Genomic DNA, 19,969 nt, shown 5'->3' on the forward strand with positions numbered 1-19,969 from the left:
CCAGAATGATTTCATGCGCAATGCAATTATAACATATATTTAGGTATGGGGGCAGGTCCCCTTAAAACAAACTATATATACAGTAACTGCTAATAGTACTTAAAGTCAGAAGTATTTTAAACAAGAAGTATAAAATGCCCACTAATGGTTATTGTGTCCACTATCCCATGGGTACAGCAACGAGAGAAGGTGGACATGCATGTATGTACAAATATTTTAACCTATTTACTATTTGCTCATACAGGTATACGTCACAAAAAGAGGAATAGTAGTATAAAAATTACTAATGCCATTAGAAATGCGCAATAATCACCACTCTTACTCCACAGACCAATATTATATACCAACAAGTTCTAAAAAAGAATCAAACCCAAAGTCTAGTACAAAGTTCACATACTCCATCTCAATAAATCTAGAGCAGGTCATCAAATAACATAGAGTCACATAATAAAATGGAAACAATCTTAACAGTGACTTATTAATTCAGTGATAGAAAACCCAGACTGCCATACCAGACATTTTGGTGTCCGTGTACCGAACTTGAACTCTGATTTTGACGCCAAAGCCCGTGTCCGGGTTTGTTGTTCGGACTTTAAATGAAGCTTGTTGAAAGGCTACAGCGCAGCCAATCAACAAGCGTTTAATCTGTGGGAACTTGGAAGCCATCACAGTCGTGCCTATTATTGGCATGGCTCTGATTGGCCAGTGCACCATGTGACCATGCCTGCATAAATGCTGGATCACATGGTGCGCTGCATTCTGCTCTAACTAGTGTAGGGACAGGACGCTGCTGCAGACAGGGAGAGTGTTAGGTCTTTATTATTTTTAAAAAATGTGCCGGTGACCTGTAGGTATTATTGATCGGTGCTATAAAGCTTCTTTGCACCAGTGAGACAGAAATACCATACTTAATCGTGCTGTTCAGTCTGAGGGTGACCTGTTGGCATTTTTTTTTCAGTGCAATCCTACTCTTTTGCACCAGTGACAGGGAAATATAATAGTTAATCAGTCAATTGATTGTGTGGGTGAGACCAACCTATTTATTTTTTGGTGAAAAAATACTGGACTTGCACCCAATTGATCTGTGGGATCACCTAGATCAGGCATGCTCAACCTGTGGCCGTCCAGATGTTGCAAAACAACTCCCAGCATGCTTGAACAGCCTACAGCTATCAGCCTACCAGGCCCGGTGCTATAATAATGCAGACCAAGTGGCTGCCTTAGGGCGCAGAGACACTGAGCCAAGGGGGGCTAAAATCACTTGTGTGCCGTTGGCTGCCCGACCACCCGCCCGCAGATGTTCTCCTCTGTGTGGTCCTGGTATCTTCTCTCTGGGCTCCCAACTAGTTTGAGGACCTTTCCCACTGAGCCAATCAGTAGCCGCAGCTGTCTCACGTGTCAGGCCAGTGATTTCCCGCTGAGCCAATTACTGGCCTGACACGTGACATAGCTGCGGCCACTGGCTGAATGGGAAAAGTCCTCAAACTTGTCAGGAGTGTAGAGAGAAAATACCAGGACCACACAGAGGAGAAGGGGAGCTGCTGCAGATGGGACCAGTGCCAGGTGAACATAATGTTTTTACACAACATTTATAGGGGGGGGGGGGGGTGACATGGGAGAGTGGAAATGTGCCATAGAGGGGGATACATGTGACATGGAAGGTGAAATGTGACATTGAGGGGTAAAATGTGACATTGAGGGGTAAAATGTGACATGGAGGGGGTGAAATGTGACATGGAGGAGGTGAAATGTGACATGGAGGGGGAGAAATGTGACATGGAGGGGGAGAAATGTGACATGGAGGGGGAGAAATATGACATGGAGGGGGAGAAATGTGACATTAAGGGGTGAAATGTGACATGGGGAGAAATGTGACATGGGGGGGAAATGTCACATTTCTCCCCCTCCATGTCACATTTCTTCCCCTCCATGCCACATTTCTGCCCCTCCATGTCACATCACCCCCTCCTTTTTACATCAACCCCTTTGTGTCACATTTCTCCCCCTCCATGTCACATTTCTTCCCCCTCCATGCTAAATTTTTCCCCCATCCATGTCACATTTCTCATCCCACCCCATGACACATCACCCCCTCCATGTCACCTTTCTACCCCTCCATGTCACTTTTCTCCCCCTCCATGTCACATCACCCCCTCCATGTCACATCACCCCACCAAGTTCTGGTGGTGGGGGTGGGGGGGGGGCACCAAAATGTAGCTTCACTTGTGTTGGCATACATCCTTGCACCGGCCCTGCAGCCTACAGCAGGGCATGGTTAGTAGTTGTAGTTTTACAACAGCTGGAAGACCGCAGGTTGAGCATCCCTGACCTAAATAATTGCGTTCACTCTATGGATCCTACCCCACGAACCCTCCAGCAGCTGTGGGATATATTGGCTTCAGATACCTGTGACAACCGACCAGAGGTGAGCAAACTCAGACTGCCGTACCAGACATTTTGGTGTCCGTGTACCGAACTTGAGCTCAGATTTTGGCGCCAAAGCCCGTGTCCGGGTTTGTTGTTCGGACTTTAAATGAAGCTTGTTGAAAAGCTACAGCGCCGGCAATCAACAAGTGTTTAATCTGTGGAAACTTGGAAGCCATCACAGTCGTGCCTATTATTGGCATGGCTCTGATTGGCCAGTGCACCATGTGACCATGCCTGCATAAATGCTGGATCACATGGTGCGCCACATTCTGCTCTAACTAGTGTAGGGACAGGACGCTGCTGCAGACAGGGAGAGTGTTAGGTAGACCTTTATTGTTTTTTAAAAATGAGGCGGTGACCTGTAGGCATTATTGATCGGTGAAATAAAGCTTCTTTGCACCATTGAGACAGAAATACCATACTTAAATGTGCTGTTCAGTCTGAGGGTGACCTGTTGGCATTTTTTTCAGTGCAATCCTACTCCTTTGCACCAGTGACAGGGAAATATAATAGTTAATCAGTCAATTAATTGTGTGAGTGAGACTAACCAATTTATTTTTTGGTGAAAAAATACTATAGTTGCCACCATCACAGGGAAATATAATAGTTAGTCAGCCAGTTAAATGGGTTGTGAGACTTACCTATTTTTGGTGTTTAAAGATCTGTATTAACCACCATCACAGGGATATATAATAGTTACTCAGCCGGTTAATTGGGACGGTGAGACCCACCTATTTTTTTGTTTTTAAAAAACTGTATTTGTCACCGTCACAGGAATATATAATAGTGGCAGAGCCCAGTGCAGTCACTGTACTTTATTACACCGGGCCCCGCAAAAAGCAGTATTCACATGTAAAGTGTAGGCAATCCATATGTAAAGTGTAGAAATTCTCTGTGGTAGTGCAATCCACCTAGTACTCACTATGAAACCCCCATACTAGCAGTCAGTTGCCGGCCTCCACCCCCTGTATTTTCCTCCTTAAAACACTGTACTTGCCACCATCACAGGGATATATAATAGTTAATCAGCTGGTTAATTGGGTTGGTGAGACCTTCCTTTTTTTTTTTTTTTTTTTGTGCTAAGCATCTCTTTTCCATCCGTGACACGGATATACAATTATTCATTTGTCAGCCAATTTTATGGGTGACTGTAACAAAATGAGGAGAGCATCAACTGGGAGGATGTGGCCATGGTCACGGTGGTGCTGGTGATGGTGGTGGTGGAGCTCCAGCTGCAGGGAGATGACATTGTCGATCTGTGCCAGGTACGCGCGCAAATGAAACACCTTCCAAGTGACAGGACGTTCTGCGTCATTTTGTAGGCCCAAATACCACTTTAAGAATGGTGAGACCAGAACAAGTAGAGGCGGTAGTCGATTGGATGGCTGAGAGTGCCTACAGTTCCTTTACATTGTCTTCCACCTGGTCCACTGCTGAAAGGGCAGAGTTGGCATGGGCATCCATCTATCACCTCAACCCCTTGCACATCAGCCAAGCAGTCTAAGCCCCAAGTCATGCAGCAGTCACTTATGCTATTTGATGACTCTGCTGGCGGGGTTTTCGTGGGCAATCCACCTAGCCCTGCCTCAGAAGTGACAGAGATTGAGTGCACTGATGCCAAACCACTTATGTTTGACGATGAGGACGTGGGAGAACCACAGCAGCACGTCTCTGATGACGATGAGGAAACACAGTTGTCAACTGGGGCAGGTTTGAGGAGTGGGTGGAAGATGATGTAGAGGATGATAAGGTCCTAGACCTTACATGGTATCCAAGCCATGCCAGTAACACGTGCAGTTCAGAGGCAGAGGAGGGGTTCACACAGCGGCAGCTGCACAGCAAAAGAGGTGCTGGGTGCAAAAGCAGAGCAGCTGTTCCCCAGCCAGCACGTCTGCTACTGTCCAACGTGCAAAGAGACACAGCACACCAAAGCAGGCCGTGTGCTGATGAAAGAACATGGGTGATTTGCAAGCTGTGCAGTCAGAACCTGAAATGAGGCATACATGTTCTAAGACTTGTAGGGTAAACCAGCTCACTTGCCACATGTATTGCAAACCATGGCGAGACCCCTTGAGACAAGGATAACAAAAATAAAAAAAAACGAACCAGCACTCCTGTAATTCTAGAGCCGTTGGTTCTTTTATTGCGGTGATAAAAATTCGTACAGTGGTACAACCTCCATTAGTGTGCGAATGACACTAATGGAGGTTGTACCACTGTACAAATTTTTATCACTGCAATAAAAGAACCAACGGCTCAAGAATTACAGGAGTGCTGGATAGTTTTTCTCTTTTATCCTTGTCTCATAAATGTTTTAAACCTGAGCACCACTTGCATGTGCAGTACGCCAGTCCTGCAGGGTTAGCGATTATGAGGTCACAGGGTACAGTTAACAGACTGAGGGTTGCTATTGGTACTCACAGTTTTTAATATACCCTAGGAAGGCGTACAGCAGTGATGGAGAGCCTGGCACATAGATCCTCTGGGGCACTCTCTGGGTGTAGGGACCAGGCCTGGTGGTAGGTGAGGTGCCCTGGGTTTGTAGGTTTAGTGTGCCGGTGGCAAGATCCCTTATAGTTCATGATGCCAGTGCCGGTAACGATGGCACACCAATTTATTGTAGGAATAATTGAGGTACACACAGTTGTCGTGAACCAGAACTTCTTTTTACTGAACAGTTCAACTATATACAGGTTTCAGTTGGTTCCATATGCAGGGTCTTGATATCGGGCAGGCTTCACATAAATGGCAGGCAAAGTCTTTGCAAGATACTCAGAGGGAATAAACTCTTACAGATCAGGCTGTACTTGTCTCAGATCCTGTCTGGCTTTCTCCAAGGCCCGTATGCCCTATAGCTGGCTTGATCCTTGGGTAGGGAAACCTTCCTCTGGTATAAATCCTCTTGCTGTAAATATCCTTCTGCCCTTCAGCTCTCTACTTGGCTGGATAAAACTGGCTCTGCTCTGTACTTGATACGATGCAGTGAACTTCAGGAGGCAAACTCTTCTCCTGGGTGCAAGCTAGAAACCTGGGCTATCTAGCTGCATGTTAGAAGCTGATCTTCAGCTAACCTCTAGCTAAGGGCTCTTTCACATCTGCGTTCTTTTCTTCCGGCATAGAGTTCCGTCGTCGGGGCTCTATGCCGGAAGAATCCTGATCAGTTTTATCCTAATGCATTCTGAATGGAGTGAAATCCGTTCAGGATGCATCAGGATGTCTTCAGTTCTGGAACGGAACGTTTTTTGGCCGGAGAAAATACCGCAGCATGCTGCGCTTTTTGCTCCGGCCAAAAATCCTGAAGACTTGCCGCAAGGCTGGATCCGGAATTAATGCCCATTGAAAGGCATTGATCCGTATCTGGCCTTAAGCTAAACGTCGTTTCGGCGCATTGCCGGATGCGACGTTTAGCTTTTTCTCAATGGCTACCATGGCTGCCGGGACGCTAAAGTCCTGGCAGCCATGGTAAAGTGTAGCGGGGAGCGGGGGAGCAAGTATACTTACCATCCGTGCGGCTCCCGGGGGCGCTCCAGAGTGACTTCAGGGCGCCCCAAGCGCATGGATCACGTGATCGCATGGCACGTCATCCATGCGCATGGGGCGCTCTGACGTCACTCTGGAGCGCCCCGGGAGCCGCGTGGTCTGTAAGTATACCGCTCCCCCGCTCTCCACTACTACTATGGAAACCAGGACTTTAATAGCGTCCTGGGTGCCATAGTAACACTGAAAACATTTTGAAGACGGACCTGACTATATATACTAGGGGGTTCCCTAGCTCCTTCTACTGCCTAGGAGGAGGAACTACACCCCTAACAGGCCTGGTACACAGGAGATAACATAACAACATACATTAAAATGCAATACAAAATACCATGACCATGTTCCACAAAAGGTGGGGAACAACGTGACCCAATTGCCCCTTGAGTAGTGCCCACATTTACAAAGTGGGACACTACATACAATGCTGTTTTGAGGTTGCCCGTCCTTTCCGCCCAGCTGGAAAGACAAAAATGCAAAGCAGGCATATACGACAATCACTACTTTTGAAATAAAAATATATCAGGCAGCTCCGCTGGCAAAGAAAAAAGTGTGGTGAAAAGGGGCGTCGTTCTCTACACAGGATGGTACATGGAACAGGGGCGCTGACCTGGTACAGCGTATCAGGAATAACCAGGATAGTCCATAAAAGTAAAATATAGTAGTCCCATAAAACAGCATCTCAGAGGCCCACATGTGTTGGGGGTCATCTCTGGGCACAGTTCTTGAATTAATATCGCACATAAAAGTCACAGCACAGAACTCTACATCTCAGGGATACTTTCCCCTGGCAAGTCCTGGTAGATAAAAGTGGTGCTGTAATATCCCCTACTCAACCTGAAAAGGGGGTTAAAAAGGGTAAAGGTGCAAAACAGCAGGCACAACTTGGAATGGCACCTAAAGCAGGCAGGATGTCCTGTAAAACAACATGGCAGAAGAGCAATTGGTATTCTCAGTGGCCTTACAACAACCACTGGGCCGTAGGGAAACTGGCAGCAGCTCATAGTGCCAAAACATAGGAATCCTGTCCTGAAACAGTTAAATTACTGTAAGGATCCCTCAGCAATTATGGCCTAGCAGGCCTACTCACAGGTATGTGTCCAGTTTGTCTCGATCATCAGACGTGGTGCAACCTGGTTCCGCTCTGAGTCTTGGCCAGGAACGGGAATTCTCAGCAAGCGGTGGCTCGGCAAACAGTCCACAATATACAGTTTTCACACCGCAATTTCACAGTTCTTTGGCCCCCAAATTTTCAAATAAACAGATAGGGCATTTATCACTTAGTAGGCAATTATGGCACACAGTTCAGATTCCACTATGGCGTAGAAATATTCCTAATCCTGTTTGTGACGCCAAAATACGCAGTACACCAGTCCGAGGGCGATGAACTACACCCCTAACAGGCCTGGTACACAGGAGATAACATAACAACATACATTAAAATGCAATACAAAATACCATGACCATGTTCCAAAAAAGGTGGGGAACAACGTGACCCAATTGAACCTTGAGTAGTGCCCACATTTACGTAGTGGGACACTACAAATGATCCAGCATCTAGACAAAACAAGAACCACAAAAGATCAGAGGCTCCTCCTGCTGCCTCTTCTGCTGCAATCTTGGCATCTTCCTCTCTGGAGCGACTGTGGCACCTGCCATCTTGCAAACAGAGGATGTGGCAGTAACACCACCATCACCAAACATCTCCACACTATCCCATGGAAACGTTCAGCTGTCCATCCTCCAAACACTGGAGAGAAAGAGAAAGTACCCCCCTACCCACTCGCAAGCCCTGGCCCTGAATGCCAGCATTTCTAAATTGCTGGCATTTGAAATGCTTCCATTCATTCTGGTGGAGGTGGAGAGTTTTAAACATGTCATCATGGCAGCTGTCCCATGGTATGTGGTTCCCAGCCACCACTACTTTTCCAGGCGGGCCATCCCTGCCCTGCACGAGCAAGTGGCGGAAAAAATCTGGTGTGCGCTGCACAACGCCATCAGTGGCAAGGTCCACATAACCTCCGACACATGGACCATTAAGTACAGACAGGGACGTTATATCTACCTAACTGCCCACTGGGTAAATGTAGTGGTGGCTAGGCCTGAGGCGGACAGCGGTTTGGCGCATGTCTTACCGTCACCGAGGATTGCTGGACGTTTCTCAGTGTTTCCTGTTGCCTCCTATGCTGCTTCCTCCTCTACCGCCTCTTTGCACCACCAACTTTAGCACAGCCAGGTGGAAACGACAGCAGGCTGTTCTGAAACTCATATGTTTGGGGTAAAGACTCCACACTGTGCAGGAGCTGTGGGTGGGCATGGAGCAACAGACTGATAAGTGGTTGGTGCTGCTAAATCTCAAGCCAGGCCTGGTGGTGTGCGACAATGGGCGACAATAGCAGCTCTGGGCCTAGCCAGTTTGACACACATCCCTTGCTTGGCACATATGCTGAACTTGGTGGTGCAGAGGTTCCTGAAGAATTACCTGGAGATGCCAGAGCTGCTGCAGAAAGTGAGGGCCATCTGTGCATGCTTTCGGCATTATCCTCCTGCTGCTGCTTGTTTGTCTTCGCTGCAGCATAACTTGGGCCTTCAGGCTCACTGCCTCATATGCGACATACCCACAAGGTGGAACTCTACCTTGTACATGCCGGAGAGACTGTTGCCATGGTCTTTCGTGAGCATCTAATGATGACAGCCTTTAAGAATGGCCCAATCTTCAAAACTTTCGAACACCTAGCTATCAAATGCCAGAAGAGTCCAGAAGAGGCCTTCACAATCTATATTGTTAACCACCCCCCAGATTTTAAAACAGGATTTGATGATGAAAAAAGAGATATACACTAAGTAGATGTCTTGGAAATAGCTCACCGACCCCACAATCACAGGAGGTGCACAATCTGATGATTCACCCTTTAAATTAAATAAATGTCAATAGAAGATTGGCATACTCATACATGTGGAGCCCCACGGAATTTGAACAATTTATTATAACTGTACTTGGTTAAAATATAATAAAATACTATAAAATACCTTTGAATAAAATATATAAAAAAGAATTAAACAGTGAATTCAGTTATTTCTATGTTGTTCTGATTTACTTATTGCAGATACTGGTGATATCCAAAATAAGTACAAATGTCCTGAATATGGCTTTGTTGCACATAAATTGTGGCTATATCTCTTGTGAACCTATTAGTTCTGATCAATAGTAACTGTTGCTGAATTACAACAGTAAACACCAACATACATATGTAACACTTCTTATTTGCGTAGTCCATACACTTCCCAGATAGTCTGTAATCAATTCTGCATGAGAATCCTCTCATGGGCTTTAATTTAATTTTTCGAGAGTGTCCGAAAGACTTTTTTCGAAATTATCCGAAAAAAAGTTTTTTCAAAAAAAAATTCTACACAGACTTTCATTTATATTGGCATTCGAAAAAACAGCGTCACAGAGTCAATGTGAAAAATCAAATGCGGAGATTCTCTGTAGACAGAAACTGTGCTGATATTTTTCGCAGGATGTACGCTATAGTCAATACCAATAACCCACAATTGTGGGCTTACCTTTCCTTTTTATTCAGCTGTTTTTTTTTTCGAGTAGTTGGTTCCGATTGCTGGCCGACATCCCGGTCTTTACTATGTCGGTATTTCAATACTCTGTATTTCGCAAGGGATGTATTCCCAGTAATCACTTTCAGCTGATTAAAGGTAGGTATATACAAAAGCTTCTTTCTTGAATCCTTGATATCCTTTGTTGTTAACAGCGCACTGTTTGATCGGGTTCAAGTCTTTCAGGGGTGAAACTTACGCCAGACGCGTTTCGGGGATAACTCTCCCCTTCCTCAGTGGCATCACCCCCTACAAATAGATGGTGGGTTATTATATCCTTCACTAATCTTGTAAGAAAAAAGGATCATGGGAAAAGAAGGATGGTATCATGGGAAAACAGTACCATGGGAAAGGAGTATGGATTCCTTCAATGTGGATCCTTCACATATATGGTTGTTTTCTCAATGTTAAGGGTATTTCCTCTTACTCTAACTGTCTATAGTTGTTTCAAAGTTCATAGACAGTATAATTTTGTCAATTTTCAAGTATTTTTGTACATGCGTTTTTTTTTATGCGTTTTTCTTGCGTTTTTTCTTGTGATGCGTTTTTTCCTCCTCAAAATTTTCATTTTCGGTACAGTTGTGCCTAATACGGCGGAACTGTCCGAGGGGGACATTTATGAGCCATTTTGGCAAGTAGCAGCTAGAGAAAAGGATAAATCCATTTGTGGATGTTGGTTTATGGTAGGTATTACACAGGTATTTATTTTCTTTTTTTGTTATTTGTATATCTAGGAAGTCTACCTTCTCTCTATTTGTGCCTGCTGTAAAGCACAAGTTGTACAGATTTTTATTGAGATCCTGTATAAATTGTTGCAATCCATTCTCACCGTCTCTCCAAATGAAAATAACATTGTCGATGTACCGCCGCCATAGGACTAGGTCGCCCCAAGCTTGGGATCTATGAACTCGCGTTCCCATTGGGCCAAAAATAGATTGGCATAGCTGGGGGCGAGCCTAGTACCCATGGCGGTGCCCCTCAACTGTAAATAATATTCGTCATTGAAGAAAAAATAATTGTGGTGAAGAATGTGATCCACACCCTCTAATATGAAATGTATTTGGTCCTGCTGCAAAATACCACTGGAATTAAGTTGTTCTTTTAGGGCTAAGATTCCCTATGTATGGTCTATTATCGTATAGAGGGACTGTACGTCCAGTGTATTAATAATCCACTCTGGTTGGACGTCCAGTCCCTCTAATACCCCAATAATTTGGGTTGTGTCTTTTATATAGGACTTGGTAATTTTTACCAATGGTTGCAGCAGGATATCAATATATTGTGATAGGTTCGATGTTAAAGAACCTATCCCCGATATGATCGGGCGTCCCGGAGGGTTTACTATATCCTTATGGATCTTCGTCAGGCAATAGAAGATCGGCAGTCTGCCTGATGTTCCTGTGATATAATTATATTCTTGTCCAGTCAAAATGTTTTGCTGAACACCTTTGTCGCAATAATTTGCTAAAACCAACTTAAATTCGCTTGTCAGATCTTTTTTTATTTTCTTATATGTGGATTGGTCAGACAGCTGTTACAGACACTCCTCATTATATTGATCTCTTCCCCAGATGACAATGGCTCCCCATTATCGGCCGGGCGGATTACAATGTTTTGTTCTTCCTGTAATTCTCTTATGGCCTTAATCTCAGCACTGGTTAGATTGTTTCTATTAAATCTTTTTGGTTTAATCTTATTTAGACCTATTTCTATATTTTTTTGAAAGGCGGATATTTCTGGACTGATTTCCGCCCTCGGAAATTTTTTAGATCTATTTTTCAAGTGAGTATGTGTGAAGGAACCTTCCTTCTCTGTGTTTGTGTTAGGCCTCATGCACACAACAGTATTTTTTCACTGTCCGCAAAATGGGGTTCCGATGGTCCGTGATCCGTGACCGTTTTGTCGTCTGTGGGTCTTCCTTGATTTTTGGAGGATCCACGGACATGAAAAAAAAGTCGTTTTGGTGTCCGCCTGGCCGTGCGGAGCCAAATCGGATCTGTCCTGAATTACAATGCAAGTCAATGGGGACGGATCCGTTTGACGTTGACACAATATGGTGCAATTGCAAACGGATCCGTCCCATTGACTTTCAATGTAAAGTCAGGAGTCCCTTTTATACCATCGTATCTGAGTTTTCTCCAATCCAATGGTATATTTTAACTTGAAGCGTCCCCATCACCATGGGAACGCCTCTATGTTAGAATATACCATCGGATTTGAGTTACATCGTGAAAACTCATATCCAACAGTATATTCTAACACAGAGGCGTTCCCATGGTGATGGGGACGCTTCTAGTTAGAATATACTACAAACTGTGTATATGGTTACCGATCGGAGCAACAGCGATTAAACTGGGACTCCGATCGGAACTCCGCTGCCACCAATGATCGGGGGGGGGGGGGGGGAGGCCGCACACTGGCCACCAATGTTATTAATACAATAGAGGGAGGGAGGGGGGGCCGGGGGGGTGCACACTGTGCCACCAATGTTATTATTGCAATAGAGGGAGGGAGGGGGGCCGGGGGGGTGCACACTGGTCACCAACATATTAATACAATAGAGAGAGGAAGGGGGGGGGGGCGCACACTGTGCCACCAATGTTATTAATACAATAGAGGGAGGGGGGGCCGCACACTGGCCACCAATGTTATTAATGCAATAGAGGGAGGGAGGGGGGCGGGGGGGGGCCGCACTGGCCACCAATGAAATTAAAACTGGGGAGGGAGGGGGTCTGCAGCACCTGAGGGGTTAATTGTACGGATCACAGCCCCCTGTAAGAGATCGGGTGCTGCCAGGCAGCAGGGGGCAGTCATGTACACAGTTCGTAGTATATTCTAACTAGAAGCGTCCCCATCACTATGGGAACGCCTCTGTGTTAGAATATACTGTCGGATCTGAGTTTTCACGAAGTGAAAACTCAGCTCTGAAAAAGCTTTTATGCAGACGGATCTTCGGATCCGTCTGTATGAAAGTAACCTACGGCCACGGATCACGGACACGGGTGCCAATCTTGTGTGCATCCGTGTTCTTTCACGGACCCATTGACTTGAATGGGTCCGTGAACCGTTGTCCGTCCAAAAAACATTTTTGGGACGGACAGGATACACGGATCACTGAGGCGGATGACAAACGGTGCATTTTCCGAGTTTTCAACGGACCCATTGAAAGTCAATGGGTCTGCAGAAAATCACGGAAAACGGGTGCATGAGGCCTTAACGGGATTTTTCAAAAAATATTTCTTTAAACACAATTTACGAATTAATTTTTGAATACCTATATAGGTATCAAATTTATTTAGCTTTTTATATTATATTTAAGTTGGTTTTAGCAAATTATTGTGACAAAGGTCTTCAGCAAAACATTTTGACTGAACAAGAATATAATTTTGAAGAAAAAAGAGGTTTTGTCCAGCTTGTACTTATGGTAATCCAAGAAGGCTTCTTTATTGAAAATCCTGTATAAAATCCAGGTACAGAAAGCAGAGTCTACATGTTTCGGGCACAATACAATCTCAGCCCTTACTCATGACTGTTTCAGATACACTGATGAGTTACCTTTGTAGAGAGGAGGGGGAGGGTACCTCACCTGAGATAATCAGGCTGAAAATCAACCCCTCCCCTCTACAAATGCATACATATATAAAAACATGCCAAAAGATAAATTCATATGGTCCATAAAAAATATACAACATATTAAACGGAATGGAGGAACGGAAAAAAGAAAGATAAACTATTAATTAATATTGTAAAATAAATCCAGTCTTTTATTTAGACCTTGGGGCTGGCGACTTTCAAGTCGGAAAATCCAATATGATTCTCTATTTAAGAGTTTCCTTTTTCTGTCGCCACTTCGGATTGGTTTTTTAACCTTTTCAATGCCTTGTATTGACATATAGGAGACATCACCACCATGTACTATGGCAAAATGGAGACTTGCCGCAGATATATTGCGGTTCTCATGGTGCGGTATGTCTGATATATGTTTTCTAATGCGTGTTTTTATAGCATTAGTTGTGCATCCTACATATTGTAGTTTGCAACTTGTGCATGTTATACAATAAATCGCATAGGTAGTATTACAATTCAAAAAGGATTTATTTTAAAAACCTGGCCGTTGGTACTGGATTAAAAATTTAGAAAATTATGATCTTCATATATTTACAACAAATGCAAATAGAGTGACCGCATTTATAATTTCCTGTTGTTGACAGCCATGTGTTTTGTGTTGTTCGGGACTTGTCATTTTTAAAGAGAGATGGACTTACAGAGCTGGCTATAGTGGGTGCCTTTCGGGCTGCACATTTAATGCCATTATGTACCATAGGTGCCCATATTTTGCCACATGCTAGCACTGGGAAGTGCTTTTTAACGATGTTACAGATTTGGGTGTATTCCTTACTATATTGTGTGACAAAAATATTTTTTCTCTCTGGTTTTTTGTCTCTTTATTTCTGCATGTGTGGCCAATAATATGTTCCTGTTCATATGTCGGATATCTCTGCTGCATTTCCCCATCTTTTTTTCTGAGTACGCTCTATGTGTTAATCTGCTTATGATATTTTGCGCCTCTGTTTCATAGGTCAACTCACTGCTGCAATTTATTCTAGCCCTAATCAATTCCCCTTTGAGTACATTTCTAATGGTATGCATGGGATGGCATGATTGTGCATGCAATATTGTATTGCCTGATGTTGGTTTTCTGTGAGTGCTAGTGCATATGGAGGCTGTGGTGGAGTCTCCCCTGAGGCGGAGGTCCAGGAACTCAATGTTCCTGGTGCTGTGTTGAACGGTAAATTGGATACCGTTCACACATGCATTCAGATAATCCGCATAAGAATATAATTATATCACAGGAACATCAGGCAGACTGCCGATCTTCTATTGACTGCCGAAGATCCATAAGGATATAGTAAACCCTCCGGGACGCCCGATCATATCGGGGATAGGTTCTTTAACATCAAACCTATCACAATATATTGATATCCTGCTGCAACCATTGGTAAAAATTACCAAGTCCTATATAAAAGACACAACCCAAATTATTGGGGTATTAGAGGGACTGGACGTCCAGCCAGAGTGGATTATTAATACACTGGACGTACAGTCCCTCTATACGATAATAGACCATACACAGGGAATCTTAGCCCTAAAAGAACAACTTAATTCCAGTGGTATTTTTCAGCAGGACCAAATACATTTCATATTAGAGGGTGTGGATCACATTCTTCACCACAATTGTTTTTTCTTCAATGACTAATATTATTTACAGTTGAGGGGCACCGCCATGGGTATTAGGTTCGCGCCCAGCTATGCCAATCTATTTTTGGCCCAATGGGAACGCAAGTTCATAGATCCCAAGCTTGAGTTCAGAATAATCCTGCCCTATAATGCTCAATCAAGACAAATATCACAGCTGATTAAACGACACTGGCATCATGTGTTATATGATAAAACAATTGGCCCTATATTACCGGCCCAACCACTCATTACTTATACCAGGGCTCCAAATCTGGGTATACAGATAGCTCCCTCAATAAAAGACAAAAAGAAAAAAACTTATATATTAGGTTGGCTGAACCCCAATGGTTTCTTTAGATGCGAAACGTGCATAGGATGTAGGAAAACAAAATTTCCTAAAAAAACAACGGAAATTTCCTCAACCCAGAACGCCTTTTCAATGACTGTGAAACAATCTCTGACATGTAACTCCTCCAGTGTGGTCTATCTAATCCAGTGCCCTCTCAACCTTACCCTATTCCCTCACATAATTTCAGCCCATCTCTGAGGAGAGAACGATTGAAATCATTGGAGCTCTTAGATCCTCCTCCTCGACTCTAGACCTATGCCCGGCGGCCGTGGTGAAGTCCACCGCGGTTGCAATGGCACCATACATTCGAGACATTATAAATAGTTCCTTTTCCAGCGGTCAGGTGCCGGCTATTCTCAAGCAGGCAGTGGTAACACCCCTGCCTAAGAAACCTGTGCTACCTGTGACCAATCTGAGTAACCGTAGACCGATTTCAGGACTGCCGTTCGCTGCAAAGATAGGCGAGAGGGAGGTTGTTGCACAACTACAGGGATATCTGGAGGCCAATCACATTCTTGACGACTTCCAGTCGGGATTCCGACCCGGAAGGGGTACTGAAACTGCTCTGGTCAATGTCCAGGACGATTCTATGGTCCTAGTCCTTCTGGACCTATCATCCGCTTTTGACACTATTGACCATTAAGTGTTACTGAATCGGCTGAAACTGGTAGCCGGACTAGATGGAAAGGCCTTGGCATGGATGGTCTCATTTCTCCAGGACAGGGTACAATGAGTGAAGCTGGGGGTATTTCACTCAGCCGTTCTCCCACTGTCCTGTGGAGTACCACAAGGCTCGGCACTATCTCCAGTCTTGTTCAACATCTATCTGAGACCATTGGCCAACATCATCAGGAGCCACAATCTTCAGTTTCATGTTTATGCGGATGATACACAAATGTACTTTAGGCTTGCCAAAGGTACAGTTGATCAAATCGATCTGGCCGGATGTCTCTTGAAGTTCGATCACTGGATGAGTGCCAATTATCTAAAGCTTAATGGCCCCAAAACTGAATGTATTACATTAAGTGACCAGAAAATTACACCCTCAGCACCCTAATGGCCATTGTCTTTTGGACCTGTCCCTGAGACAGCCATCCAGGTCAGGGACTTGGGAGTGGTCTTGGACTCCAGATTAACCCTGGCTCCTCAGATAAATCAGGTGGTTAGTACCTGCCACTACCAGCTGAAACTTCTGAGGAGGATCTTAAAATACATCGAATCCCCTCTCAGGAAAGCCTTGGTCGAAGCTGCGATCAGCAGTCGGTTGGACTATTGTAATGCCTTGTACATGGGACTCCCTAAGAAGAACTTGCATAGACGTCAACTTGTGCAGGATGCCGCAGCAAGGCTACTAATGGGTGTAGATGCCTTGCACTGGCTCCCCGTCCAACAATGGGTGATGTTCAAGATTGGATGCTTCATGCATAGGGTATTCCATGGTGTGGGGCCCTTGTACCTGCGACGTAAATTCACCAGGTTGAGGACATTGAGGTCTAGTAACTCTGCGAATTTTAACATCCCGCAAGTTAATAAGATCAGACATGTAGGTACATTCTTTTCGGCTCAATGGGACAGATTTTGGAACCACCTACCTCTGGCCCTGAAAATGATTTCCAGTCTTCTCTCATTCAGATGTGCACTAAAAACCTTACTTTTCAAACAGGCGTTTGATCTTCCTATATAACACTTATTTTTGGTTCACATAATTTTGGGGGGCTTTCTAAATCTTAGTCTATAAATTCACGGTTGGTAATGTCCCTCCTTTTTTAAAGATACTTTTTCCTCACGTTTATAAATTTTGTTCTCTTCACATTCTCTATATCTCACCCGAACCCTCTGAACCTTGAGATCCCTCTACCTTCCCTCCCTTTTTCTTGATTCTCTATTTTGATAAGTGCTAGGAAATTGCCCTCTGGAATAGGTGCCTTATCCGCTAGGCCTTTGTGGCCCATGATAAAGTGTCATGCCTTCTTCTTTTTCCTCCCTTGTTGAATCAGCCAGGCCCTATGGGTAAGACTGCGTGTACACAAGACTATACATCATCATCAGCAGGCGATAATGGAGTTTCAGCTGCAGCACGCATGCTCGCACAGTCTCTCCAGCATGTGCAAGGTGGAATTCCACCTTGTGGGTACGTTGCATATGAGGCAGTCGCTCTGCGGAACAGCACCATTTCACCACCAATGAGTGGGCCTCCATGCTTGACTTGTGTGTCGTGTTGCACTGCTTCGAGTACTCCACCAACATGGCCAGCGGTGATGATGCCGTCATCATATATGTCTCCTTGAAAAAACGCTTCAGGTGCTGATGGATGAGGATGTGGCACAGGAGGAAGAACAGGGATCATTCCCATGGTTATCAGGCCAGTCATCCACAGGTGGCTCAGAGGGTGGGTCTCTGCACCAACAGCAGCTAGGTACCCAACTGTCCAGCCAGGGCACAGTTTTGAAGGATGAGGAGGGAGGGTTAGCATGGCCGAAATGTGGAATAGCTTTGTTTGAATGCCACAATATATAGCACCACCATCTGATATGGATTGTCTTACCAGGAACAGTACGTGTCCACACGTCTGCACATACTGACTGATGGGTTTGCCCCATTTAACTTCTGGGTCTCTAAATTGCGCACATTGCCTGAGCTTGCCTTTTACACCTTGGAGGTGCTGGCCTGCCCTGCGGAAAGTGTATTGTCCAAATGTGTGTTTAGCACAGCAGGAGGGTGATCACAGACAGGCACATCCGCCTGTCCACAGCCAATCTGGACAAACTCATGCTTATTAAAATGAACCAGGCATGGATCCCACGGGACTTGTCCATACCTTAGAGGGCTATACTTGCCGCATCCAGCAATTGTTATACTCCAGCGCAGTTTGTGAATTTTCTTTGCTATTTCCCAATGTTTTGGGGCCTTCACAAACCAAAAAACAAAAACAAGAAAAAAATAAGAAAAATAAAATAAAAATTTAAGATTGGTGACCTCTTCCGCCTGCACCACCACATCCATTTGCACCCCCACGTTCACCTCTTCCGTCTGCACCGCCACATCTGCCTCCTCCTCCGCTGGAAAATCCTCCTCTAGGCTCAGGATTATTATGTCTTGGCAGTGTAGAGAAGTTTACCGACCGCACCCAGGCATTGTTATACTGCAGAGCACTTTGTGTGTTCTCTTTGCCATATCCCATTAACATTAAGAATTGTAATAAGATGACCCATTTTGCATCCATCTAACTAATGTGGGGAGGAATTTCTTCTGTGGAGTGTGTCTGTGACACTCAGGAATAAAAAAAATATATAAAGAACACCTCTTTATCCGTCTAACTGTGGTAGGAGAGTAAATTATTTTAATATATAGTCCCCAGATAGGGGACGTATAAGATCTATATAAGATTTTTTTTTACCCAGTTTTAACCTAGGACATACAAGCACGAGACTGTCACGCCATGGCCGTTAGCAACCTGACACAGAATTGACGGACACATGGAAGAAAAAAGAAACAGAAACAGTATTGGCTTCCTCCCCTGACTACTCCATGTCCACCTCCTTTTCCACTCGGACCTCCACCTCCTGGGTCAAAATTATTATGTCTTATATTGGCAGAGTACAGAAATATACCACACCCCCAAAAATGGCTAAAGGTCACACACAGAATTGACAGACACATTTAAAAAACAAAACAAACAGAGTGTTGGCTTCTTCCTCCACCTCCTCTGGCTCTTCCACCTACACTGCCACGTCCAAAGTCTACTCGACATTCTACTCCACTTGGACCTCCACCTCTTGGGTCAAGATTGTTGTTTTTATGCATTTTATGTTATTTTAAGTCATTTCCCTATCCACATTTGTTTGTAGGGCAATTGTACAGCTCTTACGCCTACTTTGGAGCCTTTTGCAGCCCTCTTGCTCTTTCTATTACTTTTTCAGAGCCATTTTAGTGCCCCAAAGTTCAGGTTCCCATTGACTTCAATGGGGTTCATTGTTTGGGGTCAAGAGGGTCAGAACCCGAATTGAACTTTGAAACAGAGTTCAGCCAAACCCCTCGAACCCGGACATCCAACGGTCCGCTCATCCCTAACAGCTGCTCATAATGAAAGATAGCTTCAAGGCCATTCCTGAATACCTGAGATTTTAGGGAGTGATTGTAGATATTCCAATATTCAGTATATTCAGGACTGTAGAGATCAGTTTCTGTCCATGATTTAGTATCCAGCAGTGTAGTGAGTTATACATGCATATGTCCTAAAAATCTCAATGTATGATGGTAATGTTATTAAATATCTCTGATAGTTGCTGTTGTACTCAAAATCTATAAAACTATCACTGATAGGCTGCAGGCGTGCCAAAGTCTTCTACTTTAATGTAAATACAGTCAACAAGTTACAAAGTTAATCAAACAAGATAGTGATCCCCTTCCTAGTGTCACCTCACCTGTCCAACGCGTTTCGCCAAACAGGCTTCGTCCCTGACTAAGCCTGTTTAGCGAAACGCGTTGGGCAGGTGAGGTGACACTGGGAAGGGGATCACTTTATAACTTGTTGACTGTGATTGTATTTCCATTCTGTAAACCCTGTGCAGTACTGCTGTTACACTTGCAGGCTGTGTGCTTGCTTGATCCCTGCACATTTTCCTCATACCGGTGGTGTGCAGTGGACCAGGCACGTCCAAGCCTTCATTCAGTATTACCACATATGACTCTCTGCACTTGTATATTATTATTACTATCCCCTTCACATGTGCTCTCCTCATATTCTTGCTACCACACTGGTTCATGTTTACTCCCCTTGCTATATGTATTTTTTAAGTGATATCTAAT

General features: G+C 44.5%; 1 protein-coding gene across 1 annotated transcript in view; it reads right to left on the bottom strand.

Annotated features, from left to right (window-relative positions):
* The window catches only part of SEMA6B (semaphorin 6B), a 236,077-nt gene that overhangs the window by 128,727 nt on the left and 87,381 nt on the right, over window positions 1-19,969 (bottom strand). The window lies entirely within an intron of this gene.

Source organism: Bufo gargarizans, chromosome 1, assembly GCF_014858855.1.
Source record: "Bufo gargarizans isolate SCDJY-AF-19 chromosome 1, ASM1485885v1, whole genome shotgun sequence".
Taxonomy (NCBI): domain Eukaryota; kingdom Metazoa; phylum Chordata; class Amphibia; order Anura; family Bufonidae; genus Bufo; species Bufo gargarizans.